An 11,304-nucleotide genomic window follows, 5' to 3' on the forward strand; every position below is an offset into this window, starting at 1 on the left:
TTCTTCTTTTTTGACATGTCATCTTTACTTGGGCATCTTCGGTTTGATTTGTCTTTCCCTGCCAATACTGGTCCACCCGCAATTTCTGCTTGGAACTTGCGCAATGGAATGTGTCATTCTTCAAGAAACTTGCAGTCATGGTATTTGAGCTTACTGTTGACTACCGCAACTGTAATTGTATGTAAGAAGATGTATCGATACCACCTCTTTGATTTTATGTGGTATTTGTATAGTCATCATAGTTTGTCCATCAGATCAATGCCACCCGTACAGATGTTGTAAGCTCTGATAACATCCAGTCTTGGGACCTGCACATATTCTCTTTGCGATCTATCCCATCTGCTTGCCTTATCCTGGGGGTCAACACCAACGAAAGATGACAGCAGAGTAACAAGTTTGTTGCCATACCATCTCACTACAATGAATCGCCCTGTGTGCTTTACTAGCCTTGCTATTGCTCCTCGTTCTTCAGCTTTCATGTCTTTTTCTTTGGGGAAGTCACAATCTTTCAGTCTGTTTGCTCTTACTTCTCCAATGGAATACATACCTCTATTCAACAGGTACAGAACAAGTATGTTCCTCATAAAAAAAGTTGTCGGCATGTAGCTTGAAATTGTGGTTTTCTAGCAATGTGTTTGTTAATTTTACGGCAGCTTCATATGCGAGCCCTTTCCCTGCTTTTCTCTTCCTTTTTACATTTTTCCTGATAAATGTAAGTCATATAAGTAGTCATAAGACCTTGCCCTATCCCGCATTTTGAATCCTCGCCTTATAGGTTATAAGGTGGCTATAATTTCGCACCTTACAAACACTCATCCACATACTTTGCCGTGATCTACAACCACATTAGGTATTATTTGATAGGTAGTACATCGTATATATGAATATTTAAAGGAGACTGACATTGTCACATACACCTTGTAAATAATTGTTAACGCTTATTGCATGAAAGGTGACGGAGTGTCTTTATTATCATGCTAGTAGAGGTTGGAACGACAGTGGAAATGAAACGGCAAACGGAACTCAAGCCCTCGGTGGAAGGCCCACAGGTGTGTTGGTCCTGCTTAAACACAAGAAATAGCAAGACGGACGTCGTAGCACCTAAGTGCTGGAGCACAATAGAGTCGCTACCGGCCAGTTTTGTAGCCGAACCGGAAGGATTATACTTCGGAAACGCTGAAAATCTTGGACGCAGGTGAGAGGAACGAAGAAGCGGCACCTCGGAAACCACGCAGGCTGGGTTATTTCCAAGGATTTTTACTCAGAAGCGTACCATTTTACGAGTATAGGTTTTCCCTCGCAAACTTTCCGCGCTGGACGACAAAAGACTAAAATATGGTTGGTCGGCGTTCGGAAGAATCTGCAGAGAGGGACAATATTCCGTGGTTTCGGGAATATGATTCGTTTTTGGAATTAAGATGGTGGGGAGCCGAGCCTTGCTGGGAGGCCAGCGGTGGAGAGAAGGTCTTCCGTTGTGAGCGCCCGTGTGTAACGGTCGCTCGACATCAGCTTTTCTTGGTACAGACGGACTTCACTGTACTGTTGCAAACCTATACGATTGTGGACGTCACCTCTCGGTTGGAAGTCGTCGTTGTGTACGCAGTGTTCAGTACTTGAGAGCACTTCCTCTGCCTATACTTACGTTTAGACTTTATCTGAACGCCGTCCTTGTGGTTGGGAGTTCGCGTTTCTCGTCTGTAGAACACAAAGAGGAGAAGACGGTGTTAGAGTATATTAGTCAGAGAACCGCCTTCTGGCGTCCTAGTGTTTGAAAGAGTTTTATTTTGTGGCTGGAGTTCTTCCATCGACGCAGACGTGTACGAGAACCAGCACGCCGACGCACCAGACGGGGTACATACGGTGATATTGCAAATTGCTTCGGATTATTAGGGCTATAAAAGCTAAACAGCTGTGATCACGTTAAGTTTATTTCCACTGAGGTTTCACACCACCGTAGATCATCTTTGAAAGTAGTGTCTTCTAGTGTTTGGTACGTAGATGATGTCAGTCATGTCGCGTTATTGATTATAGACCGCGCAGTCATAATAAGGGGCAGAGTTGGGCAATTGATTGGTAATTTTACGTAGGAGTTAGGAAACGTAAACTTTATAATATAAAGGTTTTTTCTAATCTACAATAAATATATAAGCAGGAACAACGTTTATCATTTAGTAGAATTAGTTGCCTTCATTATTCATTTATGTTTAGATGGAAATTTATAGAATTAAGAGATCCTAAGATCTGCTTCAGGGGATAGTCAGACAGCGCCAAATCTTCATTTTTAGCGTTTATTAATTTCCGTTGCGTTGCGCACATTCATTTTACACCCGCCTGGAGTAGCATCTTGGAAGGTTTGTTTTTGCATAAATTGTTTCATGGTGCTTCTGGCTTTAAAAGTTCATCGAAACTGTGGTGTTCTTCTGAAACTTATTTCAAACAATTTTTTTCTGAACTGATTCAGCCATGGTCGAATTTTCCAGAGCTTATCATTAGTTTTAGTTTCATAAGTTGCTAATAAATTGTTTTCGAAGTCGAGAACACTCGACGGTTTTTCAAATCCATTTCGTACAGTATCGTTACAAATCAATGGGTGGGCCATGTGGGTCTCCCAGTAGCAGCGAATGCTACGCATTTGAGCAAGTCCCATTCTCAGGTACATGTCTAACATTTGTTTGAGTTTCGACATTTTTGTGTTCACTGTTGCTCCGGTCTTTATTTCATTGTTCTATCAAGTTGTGGTTCAAAAGACTCTAAGCACTATGGGACTTAACATCTGAGGTCATCAGTCAAAAAATGGTTCAAACGGCTCTGAGCACTATGCGACTTAACGTCTGAGGTCATCAGTCGCCTAGAACTTAGAACTAATTAAACCTAACTAACCTAAGGGCATCACACACATCCATGCCCGAGGCAGGATTCGAACCTACGACCGTAGCGGTCGCTCGGCTCCAGACTGTAGCGCTTAGAACCGCACGGCCACTCCGGCCGGCGGTCATCAGTCCCCTAGACTTAGAACTACTTAAACTTAATTAACCTAAGGACATCACACACATCCATGCCAGAGGCAAGATTCGAACCTGCGACCGTAGCGGTCGCGCAGTTCCAGACTGAAGCGCCTAGAACCGCTAGGTCACAGCGGCCGGCCCACAGTAGTCTGTCAAACTTTTCTACAACATTGTCCCCTGTATGGACTCTTCATCTTCTTCAGCTAAACAACCTTCAGTATCATTTTCAGCAAAAATGGAATATTAGGGGATACTTGTTCGGCCGGCCGGAGTGGCCGCGCGGTTCTAGGCGCTACAGTGTATTAGTCAGAGGTCTGCCATCTGCCGTCCTAGTGTTTGAAAGAGTTTTATTTTGTGGCTGGAGTTCTTCCATCGACGCAGACGTGTACGAGAACTTTACATGAAAAATAGTAAGTTTTAAAGTTATTTAAGCATTTTGGAGTCATATGATCAACATTAGAAGCCCGAAAACTGGACTCTCGATAACTCGACACTCTGGGAATCTCGAGAAGCCTGACATATTTTTTGGCTTTGAAAAAAGAAACAAAACATAAACACGCACGGTATTTTCTTAAAAAGCTAATTTAATTTACAGTAATGATCATGCTTATAGACTTTTACAGAGCAGTGAATATATAACTCTGAAAAGACTGAAATTATATTTTAAAAAATCCTAAACTATCATTAAAACAGTAAAACATAAAATATTGGTGTCGCACAGTAATAGCACTTTGATTAATAAGTGAAATAGCTAATTTTGCATGGCAATAAGGACGTAAAAAGAAATAAGTCTTGAATTGTAACATTGACTCAAGGTAGCCCGCAAATTTGTAACCTGCCTCTATTTTGTCCTCTGTAGAAAATGTTTCAAAAAACTCTAGAAGTTCTTCAAAGTTTTTCAATATTCTCAAGATACTAGAAGCTCGCATAGTCCATCGAGTCGGGCAAAGGGGTCGCAGACCAGCTTGGTCGTTGGTGCTCTCACAGCTTATTCTTCTGAAAAGTCCCATCATTTTGTTGGATTCCGTTACAGTGTTTATTGAGTCCTTGGCTAAAGCCATAATATCCCTCATAGACGTAAGATGGCGGAGACTGTCTACAACTGCCAAGTCTAAACTGTGAGCAGTGCAGTGCACATAACGTGCTTTTGCCTGTATCTCCAAAACTAACTTTTTTAGTCCTTTGATCTTACCTCTCATATTCGAGGCACCATCGTAGCACTGTCCTTTTAAGTTATCCATTGACAAATGGAGACGAGCAAAAACGTCTTTGAAAATACTAAACAGAGTTTGTGATTCAGTGTCGGGGGTCTCGTATAAGCCAATAAAGTCTTCATTGATGATTAAGGAATCATCGACAGTACGAATGCAAAATGACACTTGTTCGTGAATCGAAGAATCACTTGTTTTGTCAACCATAATAGAAAAATGTTCTTGACTTTCTCAATACAGACTTTCCTAGTAGATCAATGATCTCGTTTTGAATATCTTTAAACTCAGGTATGTCATTCTTTCGGAGTTCCAACAATTGAAACAAATTTGAGTTTATATCTTCGTGCCCTCTAATTTATAGTCCTTGTCGGCATAGAAACTGCACGGTAGTAAAAATTGTCTCAAGAGCTAAACGGCCTTTCTTCATATCATTATCTAACTGTTCATTCAATTGGGAGGTCACACTTTTGTTAGTGATAGAGTTTAGTTTCGAACACCTTCTTTATGCGTTAACGTATTTTCATTAAGACTGAGTTTTTCCAAAACCTTTTTCCAGTTAGAAAAGCCTACGGAAGTAAATGCATCTTTTTTTTTTCTTTTAAGAAAATTGTAATAGATTTTTAGCATCTGCCTCTTTGCAGGTTTTGCAAAAAACTTTTTCGGTAGATGCTTCATATTCTAGCCATGTATATTTGATCAACCAAGAGTTCTGAAATGATCTTCCCGTACCGGATTGTCCATGTTTCGGCTGTGATCGCTTCTCGCCTGAAGACGGCGAAGCAATTGACGACAATAATTATTGGAGGTTGACTTGCAGTATCATCAGCTTCCAAGCGCGCCTTTTTGGTAACAGATTTATCCATTGCAAACTTAATTCACAATACACTAAGAGACTAAAGTAAACGAATAAAATATAGTCATATAAAATAGTCCACTAGACACTAAAGTCAGAACACTAGACACCTCTGCCGGCCGGGGTGGCCGAGCGGTTCTAGGCGCTACAGTCTGGAACCGTGCGACCGCCACGGTCGCAGGTTCGAATCCTGCCTCGGGCATGGGTGTGTGTGATGTCCTTAGGTTAGTTAGGTCAGCAGCGGTCAGATGAAACTACCTTGGTGCGCTTTGTCCGCAGCACTGATTCATATGAACGCCATCAGAGATTGCTAGGGCGTCATTAACAGATGTGTCACAGCAATTCAAATCCGGTGTGACGCAGGGCACTAGACGGCTGTGCAACGACACACTGCAACAAGAGCAATGTTGTCTCAGCAATGCTGTACAATGGCATGTGTTAGTTGCTCGTTTCTGCCGGCATTGTTATTAAAATATCACTGATCGTTTTTCCCATTCTCTATAATAACACACTATTTCAATGCAAATTTTACTAATAATAATTACTCCTTGTTTTTAAAAAAAATGTTTATTTAAAAACGAATAACTGTAGCACTGCTGCTATGGCTAACGGATATTTCGGTATTTCTCTCGGTTATTAGCAAAAAATAAAAAGCATCTGTTATAACCGAGACCAAAGAAATACCGAAAAATATCGGTATCGGTTCAAATCGAAATTTTTCTGTTCTATTTAGTACTCATGTGGATGACTTCCACTTTCCATTATGGGCAATTGTCACTTTTCGTTCCATACATCGTGTCTAAATCATTTTGCAATTGGTTTTGATTTTGTGATGACTTTGTTAGATGATGAATGACAGCATCATGTGCAAACAATGTAAGATGGCTCCTCAGAGTGCCTAGAAGTCGTGTAGCCTATACAGACTAGGAGCAGCAGAGGCCTTGCAACACTTACATGGGAACCTCAGGTGTCACTTCTGGTTTACTCGATGACTTTTCATCAATTACTACGAACTGTGATCCTTCCAAGAGGAAATCACGAAGTCGCACTACTGAGACGATACTTCAACTTGATTATAAGCCTCCGGGAGGAACGGTATCAAAAGCTTTTGGAAATCTAGAAATATGAAATCAGTTTGAGATTCTCTGTCGATAGCACTCATTACTTCGCGAGAGTAAATAGCTAGTTGTGTTTCACAAGAAAGATGTTTTCTGAATCCGTACTGACTGTGTGTCAATAGATCATTTTCCTCGAGGTGATTCATAATGTTAAAAAAAAAAAAAAAAACAGTCTATGTTCCAAAATCCAACTGCAAATCGACGTGAATGAAATGGGTCTATAGTTCATCGAATTATTCCAACTTCCTTTCTTGAGTATTGCTGTGACCTGTGCAAGGGCGACCATATGATGGTTTGTTGGGAAGGGCCTAGACCTGGGGGTATTGAGTATTTTTAAAAATTTAGAAGACGAATGCCGACTTGTAGCCATTAAAAAAAGTCCCATTTCTGGCCCTGTTAAAACCTGCGTAATAATGATTTTCCAATCATTTTCCAGAAAAAAACACATGTCTACATTATATTTTTTCCTTTCCCTGAGTGCTAAGAGATGAAGGGGTGGCCTCACGGCCTCCCATTGCCTCCGGATATGGGCGCCCTTGGACCTGTACAACTTCCCAGTCTTTGTGTACGGATCTTTCGTCGTCGGCACGGTAGCTCAGCGTGTTCGGTCAGAGAGCTGGTTGGCCTCTGTAAAAACGAACTTCAACGGATGTTATGTGACTTCCGCAACGACCAAACACACAAAAAGTGGCTAGCGTTGCTGCCTTTGTATCACAGGTCCCGGGTTCGATTCCCGTCAGGGTTGGGGATTTTTCTCTACCTGGGGACAGGGTGTTTGTGTTGTCCTCATCATTTCATTATCTTCATCGTCATTCGTGACAGTGGCTTGGACTGTGTACAAATTGGACTGCGTAAAAATTGGGGTTTTGTACGGGCGCTGATGACCGCTCGCGCCCCACAAACCAAACATCATCATCAACGTAATTGAGCTGTCAGGTTTCGTCTTATTTTTAAAAAATTTTGGCTAACATGGACGGAGTGGTCTTTGGTACAGCGGAGGATAAGTAGAAATATTAGAATGAAGCTGTTTACACCTCGTGTAACTCAAGAGAAATAGCGATTGTGCTGACTAAATCATAAATTGTAACACCTGTTTTCCAGTCGCCATATTTAACTGGGCTAGCAAATCCGTTTCACGCCGTAACATGTAAACGCGACAAAACGGTTTCCGAAATCCGTTTTTGTCTTCCGGAAGATGTGTCGCATGTAAACGTTGTGATAGCAGAATACGTTTAAGTCGTTTTGCTACACCGAGGATATCTATGTCTAAGTTACTCATGTTGGCAACAGTTCTTAATTCGAATACTGGGATATTTATTTCATCGTCTCTGACAAAGTAATTTTGGAAAACTATATTTAGTAATTCCGCTTTAGTGGTCCTGTCCTCGGTAACATCACCGTTGCTATCGCGGAGTGAAGGTATTGGCTTAATTAAGGATGACCCATTTCAATTCAGCACCCAAATGCTCAACCGCCTTAAGCCTGGTTGACTTACATTTGGTTTTTCACATCAGGCTTGACCAACAATGCTTTGTAAATCGCATTAGAGTGTCAGCTGATATGAAATAAAATTTTCTCATGTAGATTATAACTTTTCCATGAATCTGAAGAGATTATATCATCTTAGCTATATACATGTGTCTGTACTATTTTAACATAACTGTTTCTAGCCAGAGGTGATTTGAGAAAGTCTTCTCTGTGTCTGGAGTATTTACTTGACAAAGTTCCAACATGACACAGTATAGTTACATTACTTTCTCTAGGTTGTACTTAGCAATCTTTACTGTCTCTTAATTATTTCTAGCATTTAATTTACAACTTGTGAGATACTAAAAGGTATCAGATAGATTATATAATGGTAAGACAGAGATTTAGGAACCAGGTTTTAAATTGTAGGACATTTCCAGGGGCAGATGTGGACTCTGACCAAATCTATTGGTTATGAACTGTAGATTAAAACTGAAGAAATTGCAAAAAGGTGGGAATTTAAGGAGATGGGACCTGGATAAACTGACTAAACCAGAGGTTGTACAGAGTTTCAGGGAGAGCATAAGGGAACAATTGACAGGAATTGGGGAAAGAAATACAGTAGAAGGCGAATGGGTAGCTTTGAGGGATGAAGTAGTGCAGGCAGCAGAGGATCAAGTAGGTAAAAAGACGAGGGCTAGTAGAAATCCTTGGGTAACAAAATATATATTGAATTTAATTGATGAAAGGAAAAAATATAAAAATGCAGTAAATGAAGCAGGCAAAAAGGAATACAAACGTCTCAAAAATGAGATCGACAGGAAGTGCAAAATGGCTAAGCAGGCATGGCTAGAGAACAAATGTAAGGATGTAGAGGCTTATCTCACTAGGGGTAAGATAGATACAGCCTACAGGAAAATTAAAGAGACCTTTGGAGAAAAGAGAGCCACTTGTATGAATATCAAGAGCTCAGATGGCAACCCAGTTCTAAGCAAAGAAGGTAAGGCAGAAAGGTGGAAGGAGTATATAGAGGGTCTATACAAGGGCGATGTACTTGAGGACAATATTATGGAAATGGAAGAGGATGTAGATGAAGATGAAATGGGAGATACGATACTGCGTGAAGAGTTTGACAGAGCACTGAAAGACCTGAGTCAAAACAAGGCCCCCGGAGTAGACAACATTCCATTGGAACTACTGACGGCCTTGGGAGAGCCAGTCCTGACAAAACTCTACCATCTGGTGAGCAAGATGTATGAAACAGGCAAAATACCCTCAGACTTCAAGAAGAATATAATAATTCCAAACCCAAAGAAAGCAGGTGTTGACAGATGTGAAAATTACCGAACTATCAGTTTAATAAGTCACAGCTGCAAAATACTAACGCAAATTATTTACAGACGAATGGAAAAACTGGTAGAAGCCGACCACGGGGAAGATCAGTTTGGATTCTGTAGAAATGTTGGAACATGTGAGGCAATACTGACCTTACGACTTATCTTAGAAGAAAGATTAAGGAAAGGCAAACCTACGTTTCTAGCATTTGTAGACTTAGAAAAAAAGCTTTTGACAATGTTGACTGGAATACTCTCTTTCAAATTCTAAAGGTGGCAGGGGTAAAATACAGGGAGCGAAAGGCTATTTACAATTTGTACAGAAGCCAGATGGCAGTTATAAGAGTCGAGGGGCATGAAAGGGAAGCAGTGGTTGTGAAGGGAGTGAGACAGGGTTGTAGCCTCTCCCTGATGTTATTCAACCTGTATATTGAGCAAGCAGTAAATGAAACAAAAGAAAAATTCGGAGTAGGTATTAAAATCCAGGGAGAAGAAATAACTACTTTGAGGTTCGCCGATGACATTGTAATTCTGTCAGAGACAGCAAAGGACTTGGAAGAGCAGTTGAATGGAATGGACAGTGTCTTGAAAGGAGGATATAAGATGAACACCAACGAAAGCAAAACGAGGATAATGGAATGTAGTCAAATTAAGTCGGGTGATGCTGAGGGAATTAGATTAGGAAATGAGACACTTAAAGTAGTAAAGGAGTTTTGCTATTTGGGGAGCAAAATAACTGATGATGGTCGAAGTAGAGAGGATATAAAATGTAAACTGGCAATGGCAAGGAGAGCGTTTCTGAAGAAGAGAAATTTGTTATCATCGAGTATAGATTTAAGTGTCAGGAAGTCGTTTCTGAAAGTATTTGTATGGAGTGTAGCATTGTATGGAAGTGAAACATGGACAATAAATAGTTTGGACAAGAAGAGAATAGAAGCTTTCGAAATGTGGTGCTACTGAAGAATGTTGAAGATTAGATGGGTAGATCACATAACTAATGAGGAGGTATTGAATAGAATTGGGGAGAAGAGGAGTTTGTGGCACAACTTGACTAGAAGATGGGATCGGTTGGTAGGACATGTTCTGAGACATCGAGGCATCACCAGTTTAGCATTGGAGGGCAGCGTGGAGGGTAAAAATCGTAGAGGGAGACCAAGAGATGAATACACTAAGCAGATTCAGAAGGATGTAGGTTGCAGTAGGTACTGGGAGATGAAGGAGCTTGCACAGGATAGATTAGCATGGAGAGCTGCATCAAACCAGTCTCAGCGCTGAAGACCACAACAACAATAACTAGAAAAATCACAGTGATGTCCCAGATTTTGAAATAAATAACATTTTTCTATAGAGATAGTGATTGACTTTTTAACTATACACTTAATACATTCTTTGACACAATTGCAGAAAATGTTTTATGTCATTAACCAATATTGGCCACCATTGGCAATCCTCAGAATGATTGAAACCAACAACAGATAGTCGCTAAGTAATGCCTGAGAGTGACATATCCACTGACCACCACTGTTTTGATGATACCAAATCATGACCAATGCTGGTTAATGACATTAAACATTTTCTTTGAGTTTATCAAAAAAATGTTAAGTTTACAGTGTCTCAGTTGTGAGCTGTGGGCTTTCTAAAAAAACTTGCAATTTTGTTTTAATTAATTTCTTTATTTAACCTGATCTGATTAGAGCCATCAGGCTCTCTCTTACACTGGATCGCGCTAGGTAACAAATTGGGTAATAAATTGCAAGTTTTGACCATACTACATAACCAAATACTATGAAAATCCGTATTTCCAATATTTATCACATCTTCTATCAGATGATGTAAGCAAAATAAAATAGGTTGTATAATTCATTTTATTTTTATTTTTTTGCTCAGCATTCTGGTGAGCTGTGTACAGGTAACTGCTTGTACACATAGTGGCATAGAAGAAGATCCAGTGACCTGTTCCTCATGAAGCAGTTTCCCAGTCTTAAGACTAATACAGAGACACATTGCATTCGATTTGAAAAATGCTAACAATCTTTGTATCATAAAAATGCTTCTAGCATACAGTTCAGGTATTCTTTATTTACATTTTCAAGCAACTAGACAACAATTGGCCTTTATTGCCCACAGTAAACAAGAACATGGCTGCATGGTGATAAAATTATAGGGATGGCAGAGTCTTACAAGTTATCAAAAGAATTAATAATTATTTTACATACACCTCAATCACAGTACAGCTGATTAATATAGCTGCACTAATTTTAAATGTGATTAATTCATTGGTTACAGAAAAATCAAGATGATGATTTTTGTATTGTC

General features: G+C 40.1%; 1 long non-coding RNA gene across 1 annotated transcript in view; it reads left to right on the plus strand.

Annotated features, from left to right (window-relative positions):
- The window catches only part of LOC126247977 (uncharacterized), a 189,803-nt gene that overhangs the window by 174,161 nt on the left and 4,338 nt on the right, over positions 1-11,304 (plus strand). The window lies entirely within an intron of this gene.

Source organism: Schistocerca nitens, chromosome 3 (assembly GCF_023898315.1).
Source record: "Schistocerca nitens isolate TAMUIC-IGC-003100 chromosome 3, iqSchNite1.1, whole genome shotgun sequence".
NCBI classification, from domain to species: Eukaryota; Metazoa; Arthropoda; class Insecta; order Orthoptera; family Acrididae; genus Schistocerca; species Schistocerca nitens.